The 25,585-nt window shown below is 41.3% G+C and overlaps 1 long non-coding RNA gene across 2 annotated transcripts; it reads left to right on the top strand.

Annotated features, from left to right (window-relative positions):
- Positions 1-527: 527 nt before the first annotated feature.
- Positions 528-25,472, top strand: LOC118894413. 2 transcript variants are annotated; one of them, XR_005019708.1, is made up of 7 exons: positions 528-615; positions 3,803-3,911; positions 4,842-5,079; positions 5,666-5,811; positions 6,124-6,185; positions 21,580-21,645; positions 25,390-25,472. It is a non-coding gene; the product is annotated as an uncharacterized LOC118894413 (long non-coding RNA). The 2 variants fall into 2 exon arrangements; XR_005019709.1 differs by lacking the exon at positions 25,390-25,472 and adding an exon at positions 22,233-22,280.
- Positions 25,473-25,585: the final 113 nt, after the last annotated feature.

Here is a 25,585-nt window from a genome sequence, read left to right as displayed (position 1 = left end):
GAGCTGCTGCGGGCCCCAGCTGAGAACCCCGATCCGCTGCGGCTGCTGCTCCTGCAGCGCTGGGCAGAGCCCGCCGCGCTCCTCCTGCGCTCCCGGCCTATGGCCCCCAGCCGGCACTGCCCAACGCACTCTCCTGCCCCCCAGAGGCCGCGCGGTCCCGCCCCTCCAGATGGTGCTGCCCTCGCCGCCCGCTCACACCGCCCCCTACCCGACTCCTTCCGCCCCGTCCCCCGGGGGAGGGGGCTGCGGGGTCGCGTCCCCTCCCGCTCCGCCCCCACGTCCCGGTCCCGGCTCCCAGCCCTAGCTCCTGGGCGTCGACGTCCGCCCGCCGGGCGCCGCGCCCTGCGCCGGCCCCCGCAGGTGCTGCAGCCCCGCGCCCCAGCCCGAGAACCAACAGCGCCTGCCCTCCCGCCGGGGGTTCCTGGAGCCAGCCTGCGCCTGCGCCGCCCCAGGGGGCGGAGCCTGGCCGGATTGGCCCGCCACCTTAAGGGGCTATGTACCACTTACTTCTTCTCCTTCCTCTTCAGAGCACTTACTGCTCCCCCTTCTTCGTCCCGCCAGAAGCCCTGCTTGCGCCTTCCTGTGGAGCCAAAGGGAGAAGAGATGAAGCAGAAGGTAGGGAGTTCACACTGAGACGGTGTAGTCAACAGGACCCAATGGAGGAGCGCTGAAATAGGAGTCTCGAATTCTAAGTAGCAGTTCAGCTGCTCCTGACTTGTGAGTGTAAAAAAACCCATTTCCCTCTGGCCTCAGTTGCTTCGTTTCTAAAATGAAGAGGAAGTTGGACCGGAAAGTTTCCAAGGTCCCAATCCAGTGAGTGTTTGACTGCAGAGAGGGACTCTAGTCCTAATCTTTCAGCAGCAGCCCAGAGATCTATGAACCTGGGCTGCCTCCACCCTTTCCCTGGGGCCAAGGGAGAGCTGGGCTCAGGCCTGTGACACTTCCTGTTGGGAATACAGGCAGAAAGAGCCCCGGGCAAAGGGGGCCTTCCTCCCTCTTGCACTGCTCCCTCTTGGGTCTGTACTCTGAAAGGAGGAGAAAATTCAGAGCTCCTTGTCCCAGTGATAGTGCAACCTGCAGACCCAGATCCTAGCACAGCTGGAGGCGGCCTTGGGCTGCCCAGCTTAGAACCCAAAAGCTAGGGCAAGTTGGCCCTGTTTCTGACTGTACCTCATCTATAAGATGCGTTTAATAATAAAACAACTCCAGACAGAACTGTCCCAAGGGTCAGACATCAGAGAACTGTGTAAGGGTGACTCCTTCTGCACTCCTATTTTCCAGCATTGGGCCCAAGGGCTCTGGCCTGAGGACAGTAGGACAATGAGAAGGGGGCGGGTTCTAGACAGCTATGGGGGGGCTGGACTGGGTGGATTTGGATCATGGCGTCTTGCCCTGTGAGGTGAGCAGGGCAACTTTCTACTAAATCATTCGATAACAGTGTGTGTAAGGGGGTTGCCCTTCACCATGCAACCAGGGCCACTGAGCAGGAAGTTGAATGCACCCCACCTGGGCCGAGACAGGGTCTAGGGCAGGCAGTACTCCACAGGTGATAGAACTGAGGCTCTACACGATTAAGTAACAGCTGGTAGTAGTGAAGCCAGAATTCAAATCCACTTTTCTGACTCCCAAGTTTGCTCTGAACCAATAAGGCACAACAAAGCAACACCATACCCAGGAGCTTTGGGAAGCATCAGGTCTTAAAGTAGAAGATAGATGGGCCCCTGGGCTGGACAGCTGGTGATTGTCAAGTGGAGCAAAACTGAAGTTTTGTCCTCAGCCAGACAAGAATGACGCCCGTTTCCCTTCCTCCATTAATATGGACGGAATGAACTAGCAGTGGGGAATTTGTTGCAACAAAAATAGAAATGAAGTTTTTCCTCTCCTGAGAACAAGGAAAGTAAAGGGAACAGTGAACAGGCTAGAGAAGAAACAAACGGGACGGAAAGAGTTAATCACTCCTAGCTTTATTTTAACTGTTGCTAATCTGTAGTGTCTGTAACTGGATTTGTCCTTCACAAAGCTAACCTATTACTCCCTGACACTACGTGAATTACATCCTGCATGGTAATACCCCCTAACTCTATGTAAATTACATCATGCACCTACATACCCTGTACTCCCTTGTAACAAATCACCCCTTGTAGCCTTTTGCATTTCAGAAAGAAAGATAAACCAGAGACAAACAGGCTCAACTACCGGGCTGCTGGACCCAGTTACCCGGCTGCCTGACACCAGCTATGACTGTTTTGAAATAATGCAAGAAGAATGCAAGACCTTCACAATTTTGATCCTTATCATATACCCTGGACTGTGAGCCCCACCTATAAGATCTTGTCTGATTCCCCGGGAAGGGGGGGGCACAGTTCTAGAGGTGCTAGCCTGCTGTGTTTTCCCCTTTGCCAGGCAAAGATTAAAGCCATTTTTCTTGTTCCTCCAAAACTCTGTATTTCTGTTTGGCATTGGTGCACAGAGAGCCAAGATTTTTGGCATCAGTCTGACCAGATTTGGGGGATCAATCGATGCAAACAACTGATTTGGAGCAAGTTTCTCTGCTGGTAAATCAAGCTCTAAATCAAACAAGGCAAGGGGTCAAAGCACCTACATGCTGGATTGTTCTGCTGGGTGATTCTCTTAGGGGAGCCCAGCTCCCCATTCTCCCATCTCCCTTCCAGTTGCTCTCAAGAGCCAAACCCATGCCTCCGACATCCCTAGTGCAGGGTTATCTGGAGCTGTAGGCTCACAGAAAAGAGGTCTCCTGCTTCCTTCCCCCATCCTTCCATCTCAACTCCTGGACTGTCCCCACCACCACATTGAGCACTGGGGCTGTGATGGAAGTTGTCTTGGAGCATGTCTCCTTCTCTACATTGTGTTTGACTCTGGTACTGGTAGCTGGGGAGACTGCTCTCTCCCAAGGGGACTGACAGCACAATAGAGGAAATGAGACACAGGCTAGAAACACAAGGCTTAGGAGATTCAGGAGGCTGTGGGGATAACCCCAACCCTCCAACGTGCCTGTGCCAGTCTCTTCCCTGATCTGAAACTTGAAAAGAGCTGTCCACAGCAGAGTGATTCTGCAGGGAGAAGGGCTTGTCAGGTCTAGTTCTAAGCAGAGGCAGCCCAAGCTGCTTGAGGGAGGCTTGTGGCAGTGCCTTGAAGAATCTCCACTGTGAGATGGTTGCATGTGTGGGGTAAGCAGGAGGGCAAGGAAGGCAGCGGCGGGTGGTGAAGGCAGCCTGGCTCATACCTGTAAGCAGGTGCTCGGCCAAGAGTGTTGATGCTGCAGAGTGACTGGGCTGAAGGTTTTTTGGGTTCTGTTTTGTTTTTAAAAATAGAGCAATGTTTTTTAAACTACTCTTGCAAACTGTTAGCTGGAGGTGAACTGAATTTAGTGAGTTTTAACTGGTTTTTTTTTTTTTTTTTTTTTGGCTGTGTTGGGTCTTCGTTGCTGCATGCGGGCTTTCTCTAGTTGCAGTGAACAGGCTTCTCATTGTGGTGGCTTCTCTTGTTGCAGAGCATGGGCTCTAGGCACGTGGGCTTCAGTAGTTGTGGCACATGGGCTCAGTAGTTGTGGCTTGTGGGCTCTAGAGCACAGGCTCAGTAGTTGTGGTGCATGGGCTTAGTTGCTCCGCGGCATGTGGGATCTTCCCAGACTGGGCTGGAACCCATGTCCCCTGCATTAGCAGGCGGATTCTTTATCACTGCGCCACCAGGGAAGTCCCTTAACTGGCTTTTTTTTTTTTTTAATAAAAGAGGACAGTAATAGAAAATATCAGAATATAATTTTCTGAACTTTTCATTGAAGTATAACATGCATCCAGAGAAGTGCAAAGACTTGGGCATTTTACAAAGTGAATATCCCCAGCACCGAGATCAAGAAACACTATAATCAGGATCCAGAAGTCCCCCCAAATGTAAGTTTTAAAAGAAACTATAATCTTCAAGCATGTCCTTCATATTTATGATTTACTTTTAACTTTCTGACAACCCTCCCTGGCCTCCGCCCACCAACATAAACTCCACAATGACAGGAAGTTTTGTCTGGGGACAAGACTGGCACAGGCACCTAGAACAATGCCTAGTATACAGTAGGTGCCAGCAATATCTATTGAATGGATGAGAGTGCATCACAGATAGTATAACCAAGCAGGACCCTATGGGGCCTTCCCAGGACAGACCCTACCCCCCACCATGTCCTCTGCCTCCCTCTTGTCTGTAGAAAAACTTTAGCCTCCTAGGCCTTCCCCAACTTCCAAAGAATAAATTTAATCAGAGAAGTAAGAAAATGCAGAAAGAAAGGAAAACAGCCAAGCAAGACAGAATAATAATAGTTTAGTCATTAAACAAAGTCAAGGACTGTTAGTTCCTCCTCAAGGGCTATAGATAATATACTGGGCCATATCCTTTGAGCTGTTTGACAGCTAGTAAAACCCCCACGAGGTGGAAGAAGTTAACTGCATGCTGCCCACAAGCACGTAGACCCCAGACCAGTTGGAATCAGGAGGTTGATGATGTTGATTCCCAATTACTCACCAACAACCAATCAGAAGAATGTCCACGAGCTGATCATCCACCCCTCTCTCTCACCCTGTCTTTAAAAGCCTTTCCCTGAAAGCCATCAGGGAGTTGGGTCTTTGGAGCACTAGCAGTCTGGACTCCTTGCTTGGTGCCCTGCAATAAACGCTGCGCTTTCCTTCACCACAATCCGGTGTCAGCAGATTGGCTTTACTGTGCCCGAGTGAATGGACTGAAGTTTGGTTTGGTAACAATAGTAAAGGTATGGTTTCCTTATATATACACAGGTGTGCTCTACATCTTGATAAAAAATGTGTTTCTTTCTGCAGATCAGAGGCAAAGACTTCTGAAGCCCAGTGCTCCAACTTGAGAAAGCTGTGGAGGCTGTGGTTCAGGCCCGGGGAATGAGCGTGGATGAAGTAGAATAGTATGCTGACTAGACCAGTGCTTCTCAAACTGCAGTGTGCCACTGAATGACCCAGGCGTCTGGTTGAAAGGCAGGTTCTGATTCAGCAAGCTGGGAAGGGGATGCTGCGATTCTACATTTCTGTCAATCTCCTACACTTGGTTAGCAAGGCCTTGAACCCAGAGATTCTCAATAATGCTGTACATAAGAATCACATGGGAAGCTTTTAAAAACACTGCTGCCCAGGTCCCACCCCAGAGCAATTCAGTTGGAATCTCTGGGGTGGGGCTCAGCATCCATAGGTTTTAAAAACTCCCCTGGTGATTCCAGTGTGCAACCAGAAACAGTGGGTGCTGGTTCCCTGGAGTACCCCCAGTGCCTGAGCTGAGGTGGGAGGGAAGTGAGGTGTGGGATCAGGTCTGGTGTCTGAGCAAATGATCCAGTATCACAAAGGGCAAGAGATTTCTTAGTCAGGAATGGACCATTTGCTCCTTAGTGGAGGTGAAGGGAGGGATTTCTGAAGGAGTTCTTTGGCGTGGGACTATCTGCTAACCCAGGTCACGTCCTCCCAGGACCAAGAACAGACCCGTGCCTTCACCTTATCAAGCAAGTCAGAGCTCCCCAGAGCTTCTCCGGGGGCTGGGCTCACATGCCCCCAAGCAGTTCAGACATTTTCAGAACCTTACTAGGGCAGTGGGAGGAGGTGCTGCCAGCTGCTCCCACACCCTGCCCCCTCTGCCCTGCTAGAGAAAGAGCCAGATGAGTCCAGAGATTACAAACCCTGGATCAACATGGACTATTCAGGATGAAGCGCCATGGTCCTGGGTTCTGACGCCCTCTGGTGGACACCTAGAGTTGAAGTTGGTAACCAACAAACAGACTACCGCGTCCAGGTACTCTTTTATTTATTTATTTTTTAAACTTTTAATACAATTTTTAAAGGTTACTTTCCATTTACAGTTATTACAAAATATTGGTTGTATTCCCTGTGTTGTACAGTACACCCTTGAACCTATCTTACCCCCAATAGTTTGTACCTCCCATTCCCCCACCCCTACACCACCCCCCACTGGTAATTAGTTTGTTCTCTATATCTGAAAGTCTGCTTTTTTGTTTTATTCATTAGATTTTTGTATTTTTTAGATTCCACATATAAGTGATATCATACAGTATTTGTCTTTCTCTGTCTGATTTATGTCACTTAGCATAATGCCCTCCAAGTCCATCCACGTTGCTGCACATGGCAAAATTTTGTTCTCTTTTATGGGTGAGTAGTATTCCATTGCATGTGTGTGTGTGTGTGTGTGTGTGTGTGTGTGTGTGTATTACAGCTTCCTTATCCATTCATCTGGGTTTTTTTGGTTGTTTTTGCCTCAGAAAATTTATAATTTATTTCTTTAGATTGAAGTATAGTTGATTTACAATGCTGTGTTAGTTTCTGGTGTACAGCAAAGTGATTCAGCTATACATATATATATTCTTTTTCATATTCTTTTCCATTATAGTTTATTACAAGATATTGAATATAGTTCCCTTGGCTATACAGTAGGTCCTTGTTGTTTATCTATTTTACATATAGTAGTTTGTATCTGCTAGTTCCAAACTCCTAATTTATTCCTCCCCCTCCCCTTTCCCCTTTCCCCTTTCCCCTTTGGTAACCATAAGTTGGTTTTCTACATCTATGAGTCTGTTTCTGTTTGGTAAATAAGTTCATTTGTATCATTTTTTTTAGATTCCACATATAAGTGATATCATATGGTATTTGTCTTTCTCTGTCTGGCTTACCCTACTTAGTATGATGATCTCCAGGTCCATCCATGTTGTTGCAAATGGCATTATTTCATTCTTTTTAATGGTTGAGTAATATTCCATTGTATATATACACCACATCTTCTTTATCCATTCACCTGTCAATGGACATTTAGGTTGCTTCCATGTTTTGGCTATTGTAAATAGTGCTGCTATGAACATTGGGGTGCAAGTATCTTATCGAATTAGAGTTTCTGTCTTTTCTGGATATATGCCGAGGAGTGGGATTGCTGGATAATAAAGTAGTTCTATTTTTAGTTTTTTAAGGAAAACTAAAACTGTTTAGTTTCCTTTTTTAAGGAAAACTAAACTCGATACTGTTCTCCATAGTGGCTGCACCAATTTACATTCCCACCAAGAGTGTAGGAGGGTTCCCTTTTCTCCACACCCTCTCCAGCATTTATTTATCGTTTGTAGACTTTTTGATGATGGCCATTCTGACTGGTGTAAAGTGATACCTCATTGTAGTTTTGATTTGCATTTCTCTGATAATTAGCAATGTCAAACAGCTTTTCATGTGCCTTTTGGCCATCTGTATGTCTTCTTTGGAGAAATGTCTGTTTAGGTCTTCTGCCCATTTTTTGATTGGGTTGTTCGGTTTTTTGTTATTGAGTTGTATGAGCTGTTTGTATATTTTGGAAATTAAGCCCTTGTTGGTTGCATCATTTGTAAGTATTTTCTCACATTCTGTAGGTTGTCTTTTCATTTTGTTCATGGTTTCCTTTGCTGTGCAAAAGCTTATAAGTTTGGTTAGGTCCCATTTGTTTATTTTTGCTTTTATTTCTATTGCTTTGGGAGATTGACCTAAGAAAACATTGCTACGATTTATGTCAGAGAATGTATTGCCTATGTTCTCTTCTAGGAGTTTTATGGTATCATGTCTTATACTTAAGTCTTTAAGCCATTTTGAGTTTGTTTTTGTGTATGGTGTGAGGGAGTGTTCTAACTTCACTGATTTATATATGGCTGTCCAGCATTCCCAGCAACACTTGAAGACCGTCTTTTCTCCATTGTATATTCTTTCCTCCTTTGTTGAAGATTAGTTGACCATAGGTGTGTTTATTTCTGGGCTCTCTATTCTATTCCATTGGTCCATATGTCTGTTTTTGTGTCAAAACCATGCCATTTTCATTACTGTAGCTTTGTAGTATTGTCTGAAGTCTGGGAGGATCATGCCTCCTGCTTTATTGCTTTGGCAATTCTAGATCTTTCATGGTTTCATATAAATTTTAGGATTATTTGTTCTAGTTCTGTGAAAAATGTCATAGGTAATTTGATAGGGATCACATTAAATCTGTAGATTGCTTTGGGTAGTATGGCCATTTTAACAATATTAATTCTTTATCTCCCTTTTTGATGGAATGTAGTCTTGATCTATCACGTACCCAAGCCAATGTCAGGCACAATCAAAGAAGACATGACCCATATGCATAATCAAGAAACTGCTAGTTGGGGGAAGCAAGACTAAACAAATAAAGGACTGGCTCCTTTTATTCTTCACCTACTCCTTCTTTACATCCCCCAGATCTGGCTTTCCTTGGAATTCACTGTGCTAAGTTTAGAAATGAGGAGCACTCAGGGCTACTGAGGTATTTTTTCACTTTTGGACCTCCCTGCTCTTCCTCTCTCTATCTTTGTTTAAATCTCCCCATTCGTAGTGTAGATACAGCACAATCCTTAGCTGACTGTTCTTCCTCTTTCTGCTTCAGTGATGACCATCCCAGGGAAGCTCATACCTGCTGCTTTTTTGGCCACCTCTGCAGTTTGGTCAGCTAATTTCCACTCATTGCCACCCCCACCTGCACACACACACACATCTGGCTAATTAGGCCCACAGGATAGAGCTCCCTGCATCTGTGGCTGCCCTCTTTTTTTTTGTTGTTGTTTTTTTTTTTGTTTTTTAAATTTTATTTATTTATTTATTTATATTTATTTTTGGCTGTGTTGGGTCTTCGTTTCTGTGCGAGGGCTTTCTCCAGCTGTGGAGAGCGGGGGCCACTCCTCATCGCGGTGCGCGGGCCTCTCACTGTCGCGGCCTCTCCCGTTGCGGAGCACAGGCTCCAGACGCGCAGGCTCAGTAGTTGTGGCTCACGGGCTTAGTTGCTCCGCAGCATGTGGGATCCTCCCAGACCAGGGCTCGAACCCGTGTCCCCTGCATTGGCAGGCAGATTCTTAACCACTGCACCACCAGGGAAGCCCTGTGGCTGCCCTCTTGAGCTACGATGTTCATTGACTACCAGACACTTCCTTTTGGTCGCGCCAATCTGAGGAAGTGGCAACAGAACCCAAACTCTCAAATCCAGCCCTCTCTCCTCGACTCCCCTGGCTCTCTCATTTGCCCAGGAACCAGACTCAGGTCCTTGGCTGCCTCTTTCCACATCCCCTCCTTCAGCACTGTGTGCAGACCCCAGACACTGCAGGGCTCCAGCCTGCCTCCTCCTCCCCAGACTCACTTCCTCTCAGCTACCACCTTAGTGCCGTTAGGGAGAACGTGGGTCCAAGACACTTCAATATCAACAGCCCCAAAGGAGGTGATCAGGTGGTTAAACCAATGGGAAACACTAGTTGGGGAGATCCAGGGCACCTGCATAAGTGCCTGAAGAATGTCTACAAGATAAGGACAGATTAACAATCTCATCGGTAGCACATCTGAGCTATTGGGATGGGTAAGAAAGGATTGTAAAGGTACCCTAAGAGGATAGAATCAAATCTGGGTTTGAGGGAGGAAACATACATTCTCAGTGGGAGAGGGATTTTTTGTTTGAGCTAGAAATTATCTTAGAGAACATCAGGCCTAACCCCCTCATTTAGAAGTGAGGAAACTGAGGTCTTGAGATGTATAGCAGATTACCCAAGGACGTCCAGCAATTTAAGGGTGGTGATTGAATTAGATTAGAATCTCCATGACCCAGTTACAAATTCAGGGCTCCTACTCTACTAATTCTTTTTCCCAACTTCCTAACCCCTCTAGCAAATACATATATACCATGCCAAAGCTGACCTGCAAAAACAGAAGGGAGTAAGAATATCTTAGTGAGTTCTGATGATTTACATATAGAAATTATATATGGGGCAGTCTCTGTATGCTTGGTTGTGGGTGATGAGAAAACACCTTATGGAATTAGTTGAGGGGAATAGCTGGATATCAAGGAAGGCTGGGGCTGAGTTCTAGCATGGGAACAGGTTAGACCATCAGGCCTCCTTACCTTCCAGTTCATACATGCATGAATGCACCCGCACATAGTTTTTTCTTAAACACTGGTAGCCTGCGTGGATAGTAGTCAAACACACTTTGAGCTGACGAAGTTCCTGGTCCTTGGTGTGAGCACTTACATAGGATAGACTTTTTCAGCAGGGAGAGGAGCAGGAAACAGGGCAAAAAATACAGAAAAGAGAAGGGGCCGCAGGAATGATGCTACATCAAAAAGGTGTTATAGGATCTCTTTAGGTATTAAGGAAGCCTTTTATGTATGGAGAAAACATTTTTTATTAGTTTGTCAATTATCTTATGATTTGGTTTATGCTATTTTTTTTTTTTGCAGTGCAACAATTTGTATGAAATCAGTTTATCAATCTTTTCCCACATGGCACTTGGGTTTCTTTTAATTTAATTTTTATTTTATATTAGAGTATAGTTGATTTACAATGTTGTGCTAGTTTCAGGTGTACAGCAAAGTGATTCAGTTATACATATACATATATCCATTCTTTTTCAGATTCTTTTCCCATATAGGTTATTACAGACTATTGAGTAGAGTTTCCTGTGCTATGCAGTAGGTCCTTGTTAATTATTTTATATATAGTAGTGTGTATATGTTAATCCCAAACTCCTGATTTATCTCTTCCCCTCACTTTTCCCCTTTGGTAACCATAAGTTTGTTTTTGAAGTCTGTGAGTCTGTTTCTGTTTTGTAAATAAGTTCATTTGTATCATATTTTTTTAGATTCCACATATAAGTGATATCACATGATATTTGTCTTTCTCCGTCTGACTTACTTCACTTGGTATGATGATCTCCAGGTCCATCCATGTCGCTGCAAATGACATTATTTCATTCTTTTTTAATGGCTGAGTAATAGTCCAGTATATATATGTACCACATCTTCCTTATCCATTCCTCTGTCAGTGGACATTTAGGTTGCTTCCATGTCTTGGCAATTGTAAGTAGTGCTGCTATGAACACTGGGGTGCATGTATCTTTTCGAATTATGGTTTTCTCAGGGTGTATGCCCAGGAGAGGAATTGCTGGATCATATGGTACTTCTATTTTTAGTTTTTTCAGGAACCTCCATACTGTTCTCCATAATGGTTGTACCAGTTTACATTCCCATGAACAGTGTAGGAGGGTTCTCTTTTCTTCACACTCTCTCCAACATTTACTGTTTGTAGACATTTTGATGATGGCTGTTCTGAACAGTGTGAGGTGGTACCTCATTGTACTTTTTTTTTTTAATTAATTTAATTAATTATTTATTTTTGGCTACGTTGGGTCTTTGTTGCTGCACACGGGCTTTCTCTAGTTGTGGAGGCTACTCTTCGTTGTGGTGCGCGGGTTTCTCATTGCAGTGGCTTCTCCTGTTGCGGAGCACGGGCTCTAGGTGCATGGGCTTCAGTAGTTGTGGCGCATGGCCTTAGTTGCTCCGCGGCATGTGGGATCTTCCCGGATCAGGGATCGAACCCGTGTCCCCTGCTTTGGCAGGTGGATTCTTAACCTCTGTGCCACCAGGGAAGTCCCCTCATTGTACTTTTCATTTGCGTTTCTCTAATAATTAGTGACGATGAGCATCTTTTCATGTGCCTCTTGGCCATCTGTATGTCTTCTTTGGAGAAATGTCTATTTAGATCTTCCCATTTTTTGGTTGGGTTGTTTGTATTTTTTGATAGTGAACTGCATGAGCTGTTTGTGTATTTTGGAGATTAATCCCTCGTTGGTTGCTTCATTTGCAAATATTTTCTCCCATTCTGTGGGTTGTCTTTTCATTTTGTTTATGGTTTCCTTTGCTGTGCAAAAGCTTTTAAGTTTAATTAGGTCCCATTTATTTTTGTTTTTATTTTCATTACTCTAGGAGGTGGATCCAAAAAGATATTGCTGCAGTATGTCAGAGAGTGTTCTGCCTATGCTTTCCTCTAAGAGTTTTATAGTATCTGGTCTTACATTTAGGTTGTTAGTCCATTTTGAGTTTACTTGTGTGTATGGTGTTAGAGAATGTTCTAGTTTTATTCTTTTACATGTAGCTGTCCAGTTTTCCCAGCACCACTTATTGAAGAGACTGTCTTTTCTCCATTGTATATTCTTGCCTCCTTTGTCATAGCTTAGGTGACCATAGGTGCATGGGTTTATCTCTGGAATTCCCATCCTGTTCCGTTGATCTATATTTCTGTTTTTGTGACAGTACCATACTGTTTTTTTTGTTTGTTTGTTTGTTTTTAAATCATAGATAGAATTTTTACTCATTCATTCAAACATTTTTTAAAATTATTTATTTATTTATTTATTTATGGCTGTGTTGGGTCTTCGTTTCTGTGCGAGGGCTTTCTCTAGTTGTGGCAAGTGGGAGCCACTCTTCATCGCGGTGCGCGGGCCTCTCACTATCGCGGCCTCTCTTGTTGTGGAGCACAGGCTCCAGACGCGCAGGCTCAGTAGTTGTGGCTCATGGGCCTAGTTGCTCCGCGGCATGTGGGATCTTCCCAGACCAGGGCTCAAACCCATGTCCCCTGCATTGGCAGGCAGATTCTCAACCACTGCACCACCAGGGAAGCCCTACCATACTGTTTTGATTACTGTAGCTTTGTAGTATAGTCTGAAGTCTGGGAACCTGATTCCTCCAGCTCCATTTTTCTTTCTCAAGATTGCTTTGGTTATTTGGGGTCTTTTGTGCTTCCATACAAATTGTAAATTTTTTTGTTCTAATTCTGTGAAAAATGCTATTGGTAATTTGGTAGGGATTGCATTGAGTCTGTAAATTACTTTGGTAGTATAGTCATCTGACAGTATTGATTCTTCCAATCCAAAAACATGGTATATCTTTCCATCTGTGTCATCTTTGATTTCTTTCATCAGCATCTTATAGTTTTTCAGAGAACAGGTCTTTTGTCTCCTTAGGTAGGTTTATTCCTAGGTATTTTATTCTTTCTGATGTGGTGGTAAATGGGATTGTTTCCTATAATTTCCCTTTCTGACCTCTTGTTATAAGTGTATAGAAATGCAACAGGTTTCTGTATATTAATTTTGTATCTTGCAACTTTACTGAATTCATTGAGCTCTGGTTGTTTTCTGGTAGCATCTTTAGGATTTTCTATGTAGAGCATCATGTCATCTGCAAACGGTGGCAGTTTTACTTCTTTTCCAATTTGGATCCCTTTTATTTCTTTTTCTTCTCAAATTGCTGTGGCTAGAACTTCCAAGACTATGTTGAATAAAAGTGGCAAGAGTGGACATCCTTGTCTTGTTCCTGATCTTAGAAGAATTGTTCACCGTTGAGTATGATGTTAGCTGTGGGTTTGTCATATATGGCTTTTATTATGTTGAGGTATGTTTCCTCTATGCCCACTTTCTGGAGAGTTTTTATCATAAATGGAAGTTGAATTTTATCAAAAGTTTTTCTGCATCTATTAAAATGATCATTTGGGTTTTATTCTTCAGTTTGCTGTGTGTTGTATCACACTGATTGATTTGTGGGTATTGAAGAATCCTTACAAACCTGGGATAAATCCCACTTGATCATGGTGTATGATCCTTTTAATGTATTGTTTGATTCAGTTTGCTAGTATTTTGTCAAGGATTTTTGCATCTATGTTCATCCGTGTTATTGGCCTGTAACTTTCTTTTTTTGTGGTATCCTTGTTGGGTTTTGGTATCAGGGTGATGGTGGCCTCAGAATGAGTTTGGGAGTGTTCCTTCTTCTGCAATTTTTGGGAATAATTTCAGAAGGATAGGTGTTAACTCTTCTCTAAATGTTTGATAGATTTCACCTGTGAAGCTGTCTGGTCCTGGACTTTTGTATGTTGGGAAGTTTTTTAATCACTAATTCAATTCCAGGACTTGTGATTGGTCTGTTCATTTTTTGTATTTCTTCCTGGTTCAATCTTGGAAGATTGCACCTTTCTAAGAAATTGTCCATTTCTTTTAGGTTGTCCATTTTATTGGCATGTAGTTGCCTGTAGTAGGCTCTTATGGTGCTTTGTATTTCTGTGGCATCAGTTGTAATTTCTTTCTCATTTCTAATTTTATTGATTTGGGCCCTCTCCCTATTTTTCTTGATGAGTCTGGCTAGAGGTTTATCAATTTTATCTTTTCTTTCTTCCTTTTTTTTTTTTTTTTTGGCAGCACTGCATAGCTTGTGGGATCTTAGCTCCCTGACCAGGGACTGAACCCAGGCCTCAGCAGTGAAAGCGCCCAGTCCTGACCACTGGACCAGCAGGGAATTCCCAATTTTGTTTATTTTTTCAAAGACCCAACTTTTAGTTTCATTGATCTTTTCTATTGTTTTCTTCATCTCTATTTCACTTATTTCTGCTCTGATCTTTATGATTTCTTTCCTTCTACTAACTTTGTGTTTTGTTTGTTCTTCTTTTTTAGTTGCTTTAGGTGTAAGGTTAGGTTGTTTATTTGAGATTTTTCTTGTTTCCTGAGGTAAGCTTGTATCACTATAAACTTACCTCTTAGAACTGCTTTTGCTGTGTCCCAAAGGCTTTGGATTGTCGTGTTTTTGTTTTCATTTGTCTCTAGGTATATTTTGCTTTCCTCTTTGATTTCTTCAGTGATCTATTTTGTTTAGTAACATATTGTTTAGCCTTTACAGTTTTTTTCTTGTAGTTGATTTCTAATCTCATAGCATGGTCAGAAAAGGTGCTTGATATGATTTCAATTTTCTTAAATTTACTGAGGCTTGCTTTATGGCCCAGCATGTGATCTATCCTGGAGAATGTTCCATGTGCACTTGAAAAGAATGTGTATTCTGCTGCTTTCAGATGGAATGTTCTATAAATATCAATGAAGTCCCCTTTGGTCTAATGTCTTATTTAAGCCTGTGTTTCTTTACTGATTTTTCTGTCTGGATGATCTATTCATTGATGTAAGTGGGCTGTTAAAGTCCCCTACTATTATTGAGTTAACATTTGCCTTATATATTGAGGTGCTCCTATGTTGGGGGCATATATATTTACAGTTGTTATATCTTCTTGGATTGATCTCTTGATCATTATGTAGTGTCCTTCTTTGTCTCTTGTAACAGTCTTTATTTTAAAGTCTACTTTGTCTGGTATAAGTATTGCTACTCCAGCTTTCTTTTGATTTCCATTTACATGGAATACCTTTTTTTCATCCCCTCACTTTCAGTCTGTATGTGTCTCTAGTTCTGAAGTGAGTCTCTTGTAGGCAGCATATACATGGGTCTTGTTTTTGTATCCATTCAGCCAGTCTATGTCTTTTGGCTGGAGCATTTAGTCCATTTACATTTAAGGTAATTATTGATATGTGTGTTCCTACTGACATTTTGTTAATTGTTTTGGATTTGTTTTTGTAGGTCTTTTTTCCCCTTTCTTCTTTTGTTCTCTCCTCTTGTGATTTGATGACTATCTTTAGTTTTGTGTTTAGATTCCTTTTTCTTTTTTTGTGTATATCTGTTATAGATTTTTGATTTGTGTTTTCCATGAGATTTTTGTATAGCAATATATATATATATGTGTGTGTGTGTGTATATATATATATATATATACACACACACACACACATATACACATACTTGTTTTAAGTTGCCGATCCCTTAATTTCAAATACATTTTAGATACCTTCCATTTGTACTCTCTCCCCTCACAATTACTGTTTTTGATATCATGTTTTACATCTAGTTGTTTTGTTTATCCCTTAACTACTTAGTGTGGATACAGATGATTTTGCTACTTTTGTTTTTAACCTCCCTACTAGCTTTGTGTACAGATTAATTCCTGTCTTTACTGTATGTTTTCTCTTACTGATGAGCTCTTTCATTTCATAATTTTCTTGTTTCTAGTTGTGGCCTTTTCTTTTTCACCTAGAGAAGTTCCTTTAGCATTTATTGTAAAACTGGTTTGGAATTCTTTTAGCTTTTGCTTTTCTGTAAAGCTTTTGATTTCTCCATCAAATCTGAATGAGAGCCTCCCTGGGTAGAGGATTCTTGGTTGTAGGTTCTTCCCTTTCATCACTTTAAACATATTGTGCCACTTCCTTCTGGTCTGCAGAATTTCTGCAGAAAAAATCAGCTGATAGCCTTATGGGAGTTCCCTTGTATGTTATTTGTTGCTTTTCCCTTGCTGCTTTTAATATTCTCTATCTTTAATTTTTGTCATTTTTATTACAACATGTCTTTTGGTTAATGCTGTATGGGACTCCCTGCACTTCCTGGACTTGGGTGACTGCTTCCTTTACCATGTTAAGGAAGTTTTCATCTGTTATCTCTTTAAATATTATATTTTCTCAGCCCTCAGGCTCTCTTCTCTTGGGATTCCTATAATACGAATACTAGTGCATTTGATGTTGTCCCAGAAGTCTCAAACTGTCCTCATTTTTTTTCATTCTTTTTTCTTTTTTCTATTCAGCAGCAGTGATTTCCACTACTCTGTCTTCCAGCTCACTGATCTGTTCCTCTGTATCATTTAGTCTACTATTGATTCCTTCTTGTGTATTTTGCATTTCAATTTTTGTATTCTTCATCTTTGTTTGGTTTTTCTTTATATTTTCTAACTCTTTGTTAAAAACTTATAACTTCTCGCTCTGTGCATCCATTCTTCTCCTGAATGCTTTGATCATCTTTACAACATTGCTCTGAACTGTTTCTCAGGGAGATTGCCTATCTCTACTTCACTTAGTTCTTCTTGGGTTTTATTTTGTTCCTTCATCTGGAACATATTCCTCTGCTGCCTCATTTTGTCTGAGCTTCTATTTGTATTTTTATGTATGTGGTATGTTAGTTAAGTTTCTCGACCTTGGAAAAGTGACCTTCTGTAGAAGACGTCGTATGCATCCCAGCAGTGCACTCCCCTCTCATCACCTAAGCTATGTGCTTTAGGGAATCCCCCCTAAGAGGGCTGCATGGGTTCTTCTGTTGTGGTGGGCTGACTCTGTGGGCAGTGTGGTAGGCTTTTTGGCCCCTAGTCTTGTTGGTTGCCTGACCCTTCCATGTGTGGATGCTGCTTGCTGCTGTTTAGCAGGGCTTGGTCACAAGGTGGCTATTTGTAGAAGCCTAGGGGACCCCAGGGCTAGTGCTAGCTCACTGGTGGGCAGTGTCAGGGTCCTGAAGACTCTGGGTCTGTTGCCCACCCACTGGCAGGTGAAGCCAGATCCTGGGGTTAATGTTGTACTAGTGGCAGGCAGAGCTGGTTCCTGGAGTCTGGCTGCAGGGCCCAGGGATCCCAGAGCTTGTTTCAGATCGTTTGGGGCAGATGGGTTCTTGACACTGTTGGGCATGGGGGCCAGGATGTCCCACAGGTTACGTTGGCCTGCTAGTGGGCAGGGCCAGGGCCCATCTGGTCCCAGGGTAGGGTCTGACCTGCTGTTGGTGGTCTGCAGGGTACGGGATCATAGTTTTCTTGCTTCTGGCACCTGCCCACTGGTGGGTGGAGCTGGGTCTTGGCCCTCTGGTGGGCAGGGCCATGTCTAGAGGCATATCTAGAGGTGGCTGTGGGCTCAGGAAGTCTTTAGGCATTCTGTTTGCTGATGGGTGGGGCTGTCTCCCTGCGCAGTTAGTTGTTTGGCCTGAGGTGTCCCAGCACTGGCACCTACAGACTGTTGGGTGGGTCCAGCAGCCACCAGTAGCAGTGCTCATGCAGCTGAATGCCCCCCAAAATGTCTTCAGCCAGTGTCCATGTCCCCAGGGTGAGTTGCAGCCATCTCCCCCCAACCCCTGCTGCCTCTCCAGGAGGCTCTCTAAGACCAGCAGGTAAGTCTGGCCCAGGCTCCTATCAAATTCCTCTTTTTGCCATGTGTCCTGGTGCATATGAGATATTATGTGTGCCCTTTAAGAGTGAAGTCTCTATTTTCCCCAATCTGATGGGGCTCCTGTAATTAACCCTGCTGGCCTTAAAGCCAAGTGCTCTGGGGGCTTGTCTTCTCTGTGCTGGACCCCTGGGCTGGGGAGCCTGATGTGGAGGTCAGAACTCTCACTCCTGTGGGAGAACCTCTGCAGTATATTTATTTTATAATTTGTGGGCCACCCACCTAGGGCATATGAAATTTGATTATATTGCAAGTCTGCTCTTTCTACCCATCTCATTGTGGTTCCTTCTTTATGTCTTTAGTTGTAGAAAGTCTTTTCTTGTAGGTTCCAGTCTTTTTCACTGATGGTTGTTCTGCAGATAGTTGTGATTTTGGTGTGCTTGTGAGAGGAGGTAAGCTCAGATCTTTCTACTCTCCCATCTTGGCTGCTCTCCTCTTCATTCTTTTTTATTTCTGCTCATCAGACTGGATAATTTCCATTGCTTTACCTTTAAGTTCACTAATACTTTCTTCTGTCTGCTCAAATTTGCTGTTGAATAACTCTAGTGAGTTTCTCATTTCTGTTATTTCACTTTTAAGCTCCAGCATTTATTTGGTCCTTTTAATATTTTCTACCTTTTTACTGATATTCTCATTTGTTCTACATAGTTTTCCTGATTTCCTTTACTTCTTTGCCCATGGCTTCCTTTAGCTCATTGAGCATGTTAAGTCAACTGTCTTAAATATCTTTAATAATTCCAGTGTCTGGGCTTCCTCAGGGATGGTTTCTGTCGAAATCTTTTTTCCCCCGTGATTGGGCTATACTTTCCTGTTTCTGTTTCCTGTAACTCTTTTATTGAGAACCAGATACATTGAGCATTATGTTGTCTTAACTCTGAAATCTAATTCTCCCTCTCCTCAGGAATTGGTAAATCTTGCTAGCTGAGGGCCAGAGCCATTGTTTGTGACTTCTCCAAACTATTTTTGCAAAGTGTGTATTCCTTGTTTTGTGTGGTCACTGAAGTTTCTATCTGATATCTCTACAGTCAGCCAGTAAGCTGACAATATTTCCTCAAATGTCTAGCTCCCAAAGGGAAATACTGTCTCTAATCCCCTGTAAACCACTTTAGTTCATGGGGGTTGAAACAATGGCCAACCTTTGTGCTGGCCCCTCAGTGATCAAAAGCAGCAATTATCAATCAAAACACACAATCCTAATATTTGGAGGACAAGTTTCTTATTGTCCAGGAAGCTGCACCAGGAATATGGGCCACCATCTCTCCTTTCTGCTCCCTGCTTCAGAGGATGGTAGTGGAGGAATGGTGGCCACTATGTGAAAGACCAACATTCCCAAGAATTTACTGATTTACCAGTCTCTTCATCAAGCTGTACCCTGAACATTGCAAGTATTTAACTAGACTCCAGAATTCCAAAATAGTTGCTTTAGACAGTTCTTGCCAGCTCAGTAGTTGTTTAGGTGGAGAAATGGCTTCCTTCCCTGACATCATTCCATTTCTTTTTATTGCCAAATAATATCACATTGTAGGCTTATACCACATTTTGTTTATTCATTCATCAGGTAATGGACATTTGGGTTGTTTTCAATTTTTAACTATTATGAATAATGCTTCTATGAACAATCGCTTATAAATTTTTGTGTGGACTTGTGTTTTTATTTCTCTTGGGTGTATACATAGGCATGAAATATCTGGGTGTAATGATTACCATTATTAACAATGATTACTATTATTAACCTTGCATTCCTAGAATAAACCCTACATGGTCATAATATATTATCCTTTTATATATTGTTGGATTCAATTTGCTAGTGTTTTGTTAAGAGTTTTTGCATCTATGTTCATGATAATATTGGTCTGTAAATTTTGTTTTTGTAATGTCTTTGTCAGGTTTTGGTATGTTATACTGACATCAATAGTTTCCTCTGCCTCTATTTTCTGAAAAAGTTTGTGTAAGGTTAGTGATAGTCCTTCCTTGAATGATTGATAGACTTCACCAGTGAAACCGAGTCTAGAGTTCTTTATGGAAAGTTATGATAAATTCTGTTTATTTGATACAGGGCCATTCAGATTTCCTGATTTTTTCTTGTATTAATTTTGATAATTAAATTTATCAATACATTTGTCTACTTTATGTAAGTGGTCTAATTTGTTGGCATAAAATTGTTCGTGATATACCTTTATTATCCTTTAATGTCATAGGATCTGTAGTGATAACCTTTTTCATTCTTGATATTGGTAATTGTTTTCCATCATTTTTTTTTTCTTGATTGCTCTAGCTAGGGGTTTTTCTATTTCATTATTCATTCCAAAGAATCAGATTTTGGCTTTGTTAATTTTATCTATTGTATGATTTTCATGTCATTGATTTTTGTTCTTTATTGTATTTCCTTTCTTCTATTTCACGTGAGCTTACTTTGCTTTTCTTTCTCTAACTTATTAAGATGGAAACTTAGGTCATTGATTTTAGATGTTTTTCTAATATAATTATTTAAAACTATAAGTTTCCCTCTAAGCCATGACTATTCAATAGCACTTTCTGCAGTGATGGAAGTATTCTGTTTTCTGCTGTCCAGTACAGTAGCCACTAGCCATATGTAACTATTGAGCACTTGATATGTGGCCAGTGTGTCTGAGGAATTGAACTTTTGTATTAATTTAAATTTAGTCACATGTATCCAGTGGTTTCTGTAATGAGCAGTGCATCTCCAAGCACTGCTTTACCTGCATCCACAAATTTTATGTTGTAATTATCATTAAATTTAAAATATTTTCTAAGTTCCCTTGTGATTTCATCTTTTTGATGAATAAATTATTTACAAATGTGCTGTTTAATTTCCTGAGGTTTTGGGGGTTTCTGGATATGTTGTTACTGATTTTAAATTTTTAATTTAATTCCTTTGTGATCAGAGAACACACCATGTATAATTTCAATACTTTTTAATCTGAGCCTTGTAGAGCCCAACATATGGTCTATCTTGAATTTACCATGCATACCTCAAAAAAAATAGTATTTTGCACTTGTTGGATGTAGTGTCCTATAAACATCAATTAGATTGAGGTGGCTGATAAAGTGGTTCAGATCTTTTGTCCTGATTTGTCTAATTGTTCTAATGACTGCTAAGAAGTGGGTGTTAAAATCTACTATGGCAGAATTATGTTTCTCCCCACAATGCTATAAACTTCTAATTCATGTATTTAAGGCTATCAGGCATCCTACATACATATTTATAATTGTACTATCTTCCCAATGAATTGTCCTGTTTATCATGAAATGTTCCTATTTTTATCTATGATAATCTTTGTCTTAAAGTCTATTTTTATCTGGTGTTTATGTAGCCACTCTTGTCTTATTATGCTAATTTGCATGTTCTTTGTTTTCCATCCTTTAACTTTCAACTTATCTGTGTTTTTAAAGTGTTTCTTGTAGGCAGCATTTATTTATTTATTTATTTATTTATTTTTATTTATGGCTGTGTTGGGTCTTCGTTTCTGTGCGAGGGCTTTCTCTAGTTGTGGCAAGTGGGGGCCACTCTTCATCGCGGTGCGTGGGCCTCTCACTATCGTGGCCTCTCTTGTTGTGGAGCACAGGCTCCAGATGCGCAGACTCAGTAATTGTGGCTCACGGGCCTAGTCGCTCCACGGCATGTGGGATCTTCCCAGACCAGGGCTCGAACCCGTGTCCCCTGCATTGGCAGGCAGATTCTCAACCACTGCGCCACCAGGGAAGCCCTGTAGGCAGCACTTAAATGAACTTTTTGATTAGAATGTTAACGTGTCACTAATGTAATTATTGATATAGTTGGACCATGGCATATTTTATTAGTTTTTTGTTTGTCCTCTCTTTTTGTCCTTACCAACTCTCACGCTTTTTTTTTTTTAAGGTCACTTCTCCAGGCTTTACTCCCATCCACAGTCTGTTTGCCTGTGTTTACTTTTTAAGTCCTCAGGTGGGTTTCTTTTCCTTTCTTTTTTTTCTATTTTACTCAGAGTTTATCATCGTAAGCAGTGGAGGGATGGGTTGTAGGGGCTTACATTGTGATACTGGAACCAAAACTCCTTTCATGAAGGTTTCACGGCTATTCTCACTTACGCATAGACTATTTTGAAAGCATATGCAAGAAATTGGTGATTGTGGATATTTAGAGGGAGAAATTGTGGGGACCAAGAGGAAAAACTTACTTTTCAATACAGATCCTACTGCACTTTGACCATTAGTATGTAAACATTTTTCAAAAAAGGCATTAACAACTAGTCAAAATAATCAATTTGGGATGGATTAAACATTAGGTAGTTTAAAGGATAGATGTAGCAAACTACAAAGGCTTTAACTCAAGCACCTAAGAAGGTAAGCACATTGATAGCTACAAGGAAGATAACGGTATCTGATGTGTTAAATTCCAAGCGAAGGTATATGTTGCAGATAACCAACCATATGTCTCTTCAAATATTTGTTTAGGGCTGCCTCCTGGCCCATCACCTTTCACAAGGCACATTTTCCTTAGAATAGTCATCTATTGTCTTGATGTTTTTCCAGGCTGTGCACGTGGCTACTAATTCTGACAGGGGAAAGCTTGGACATAGGTGAGGCAATTAAAAGGCTTCCCAATTCTAGTGGCTGCAATTCCTGCAAGCGTACTGAAGAATTCTGGCTGGCACTTGTAGCTACGAGATTCAGTTGTATAATGGTTTTTTTGGTAATTGCTTAGTAGAAAGCCTGTAAAATAAAACCCTTACCAGTTATGCCTTCTACTATAGAGCAGCAGTGTCCACTAACCATTAGCTATTGAGCACTCGAAATAGGGGTAGCCCAAATTGTGATGTGATAAGCACAATGGATCTTGAAGACTTACTATGGAAAAAGGAATATAAAATATCTTGGCAATAATTTTTAATGTGTACATGTTAAAATAATAGCATTTTGAATATATTGATTTCAAATATACTAAAATTTCATGTTTCTTTTTAGGTTTTTAATGTGACTAAAAATTAAAATTAGATAGGTAACTCACCTATTTTTGAGGGGGAGGGGAGACAAAATAGGTCCTGTTAGAATTTTCTTTTTTTTTAATTGAAGTATAGTTGATTTACAATGTTGTTAGTTTCAGGTGTACAGCAGAGTGATTCAGTTTTATATATATATTCTTTTTCAGATTCTCTTTCCTTATAAGTTATTATAAAATATTGAGTATAGTTTCCTGTGCTATACAGTAGGTCCTTGTTGGTTATCTATTTTATATATAGTATTGTGTTTATGTTAATCCCAAACTCCTAATTTATCCTTTTCCCTCCCCCCTTTCCCCTTTGTTAACCGTAAGTTTGTCTTACATCTCTGTGGGTCTGTTTATGTTTTTTTGTTTTTTTTTTTTTTTCTTTTAAATATGTGTAATTGCTTAAACTAGAATACCTTTCTGTATCAGGCTATCCAATGGTCTTTAGGAGGGAGCTAGGGAGAAGTTTTTTTTTTTTTTCAAACTTTGGGTTTTATTTATTTATTTTTATTTATTTATTTATTTTTGGCTGTGTTGGGTCTTCGTTTCTGTGTGAGGGCTTTCTCTAATTGCGGCAAATGGGGGCCACTCTTCATCGCGGTGCGCGGGCCTCTCACCATCGCGGCCTCTCTTGTTGCGGACCACAGCCTCCAGACGCACAGGCTCAGTAATTGTGGCTCACGGGCCCAGTTGCTCCGCGGCATGTGGGATCTTCCCAGACCAGGGCTCGAACCCGTGTCCCCTGCATTGGCAGGCAGACTCTCAACCACTGCGCCACCAGGGAAGCCCCCTGTTTATGTTTTGTACATAGGCTCATTTGTATCTTTTGGTTTTGGGGGTTTTTTTAGATTCCACATATACGTGATATATGATATTTGTCTTTCTCTCTCTGGCTTACTTCACTTACCGTGATAATCTCTAGGTCCATCCATGTTGCTGCAAATGGCATTATTTTATTCTTTTGTATGACTGAGTAGTATTCCATTGTATATATATACCACATCTTCTTTATCCATTCATCTGTCCATGGGCATTTAGGTTGCTTCTGTCTCAGCTATTGTAGATAGTGCTGGCTATGAACATTAGGATACATGTATCTTTTCGAATTATGGTTTTCTCCGGATATATGCCCAGGAGTGGGATTGCTAGGTCATGTGGTAGCTCTATTTTTAGTTTTTTAATGAACCTCCATACTATTTTCCATAGTAGCTGCACCAATTTACATTCCCACCAACAGTGTAGGAGAATTCCCATTTCTCCACACCCTCTCCAGCATTTATTGTTTGTAGATTTTTTGATGATGGCCATTCTGACTGGTGTGAGGTGGTACCTCATTGTCATTTTGATTGGCATTTCTCTAATAATTAGCGATGTTGAGCATCTTTTCATGTGCCTTTTGGCCATCTGAATGTCTTCTTTGGAGAAACACCTATTTAGATCTTCTGCCCATTTCTTTATTGGGTTGTTTTTTTGATATTGAGCTGTATGAGCTGTTTGTATATTTTGGAAATTAATCCAAAACAAAAAGACAACCTACAGAATGGGAGAAAATATTCGCAAATGATGTGACCTGCTAGAGTATTCTTACTGAAAACCAATGACCAATTGGACATCCATATGCAAAAAAAATGAACCATATACCCTTTACAAAAATTACCTGAAAATAGCTCAGACCTAAATGTTAAATGGAAAAATAAAACTCCTAGAAGATGACACAGGGAAAAATCTAGATGGGTTTGGTGATACATGAAAGAAATAATTGATAAGCTGGACTTCTTTAAAATTAAAAAATTCTGCTCTGCAAAAGACACTTTCAAGAGAATGAGAAGACAAACCACAAACTGGGAAAAAATACTTGTAAAACACATATCTAATAAAGGACTGTTATCTAAAATATACAAAAAAAATTCTTAAAACTCAACAATAAGAAAACAAACAACCCACTTAAAATAGGAGCAAAAGATCTGAACAGTTCACCAAAGATATACACTTGGTAAATAAGAATATGAGACATCTTGTCATTAGGGAAATGCAAATTAAAATGAGATACCACTACACACCTACTAGAATGGCCAAAATCCAAAACACCGACTCCACCAAATGCTGACAAGGACGTGGAGCAACAGGAACTCTCATTCACTGCTAGTGGGAATGCAAAATGGTATAGTTACCTTGGAAGACAGTTTGGAAGTTTCTTACAAAACTAAAGATACTCTTACCATATAATCCAGCAATTGCACTCCTTGGTATTTACCCAAATGAACTAAAACTTACGTCCACAAAAAACCTGTACACGTTTATAGTAGCTTTACTCGTAATTGCCAAAATTTGGAAGCAACAAAGATGTTCTTTGGTAGGTGAATGGAGAAATAAACTGTTATATCCAGACAATGGAATATTATTCAGCACTAAAAAGAAATGAGCTATCAAGCCATGAAAAGACACAGAGGAATCTTAAATGCATATTACTAAGTGAAAAAAGCCAATCTGAAAAAGCTAGATTGAATGAATTGTATGATTCTAACTATATGACATTCTGGAAAAGGCAAAACTATGGAGACAGTAAAAATATCAAGGGTTGCCAGGGGTTCCTGGGAAGGGAAGATGAAGAGGCAGAGCACAGAGGATTTTCAGGGCAGTAAAATTATTCTGTATTGTACCATAATGGTAAAAATGTCATTATACATTTGTCCAAACCCATAGGATGTACACCACCAAGAGTGAATCATAATGTCAACTATGGACGATAATGATGTGTCAAGTTAGATTCATTGATTGTGACAAAGGTACTTCTTGGGGGTGGGGCTCTCAGGACGTCGATAGTGGGGGAAACGGGTGGGAGCAGTGTGCAGACAGGGAGTATATGGGACCTCTCTGTACTTTCTGCTCAGTTTTCCTG

Source organism: Balaenoptera musculus, chromosome 4 (assembly GCF_009873245.2).
Source record: "Balaenoptera musculus isolate JJ_BM4_2016_0621 chromosome 4, mBalMus1.pri.v3, whole genome shotgun sequence".
Taxonomy (NCBI): Eukaryota; Metazoa; Chordata; class Mammalia; order Artiodactyla; family Balaenopteridae; genus Balaenoptera; species Balaenoptera musculus.
Note: the sequence above shows the minus strand (reverse complement) of the source record. Positions and strands in the feature narration are given on the sequence as shown.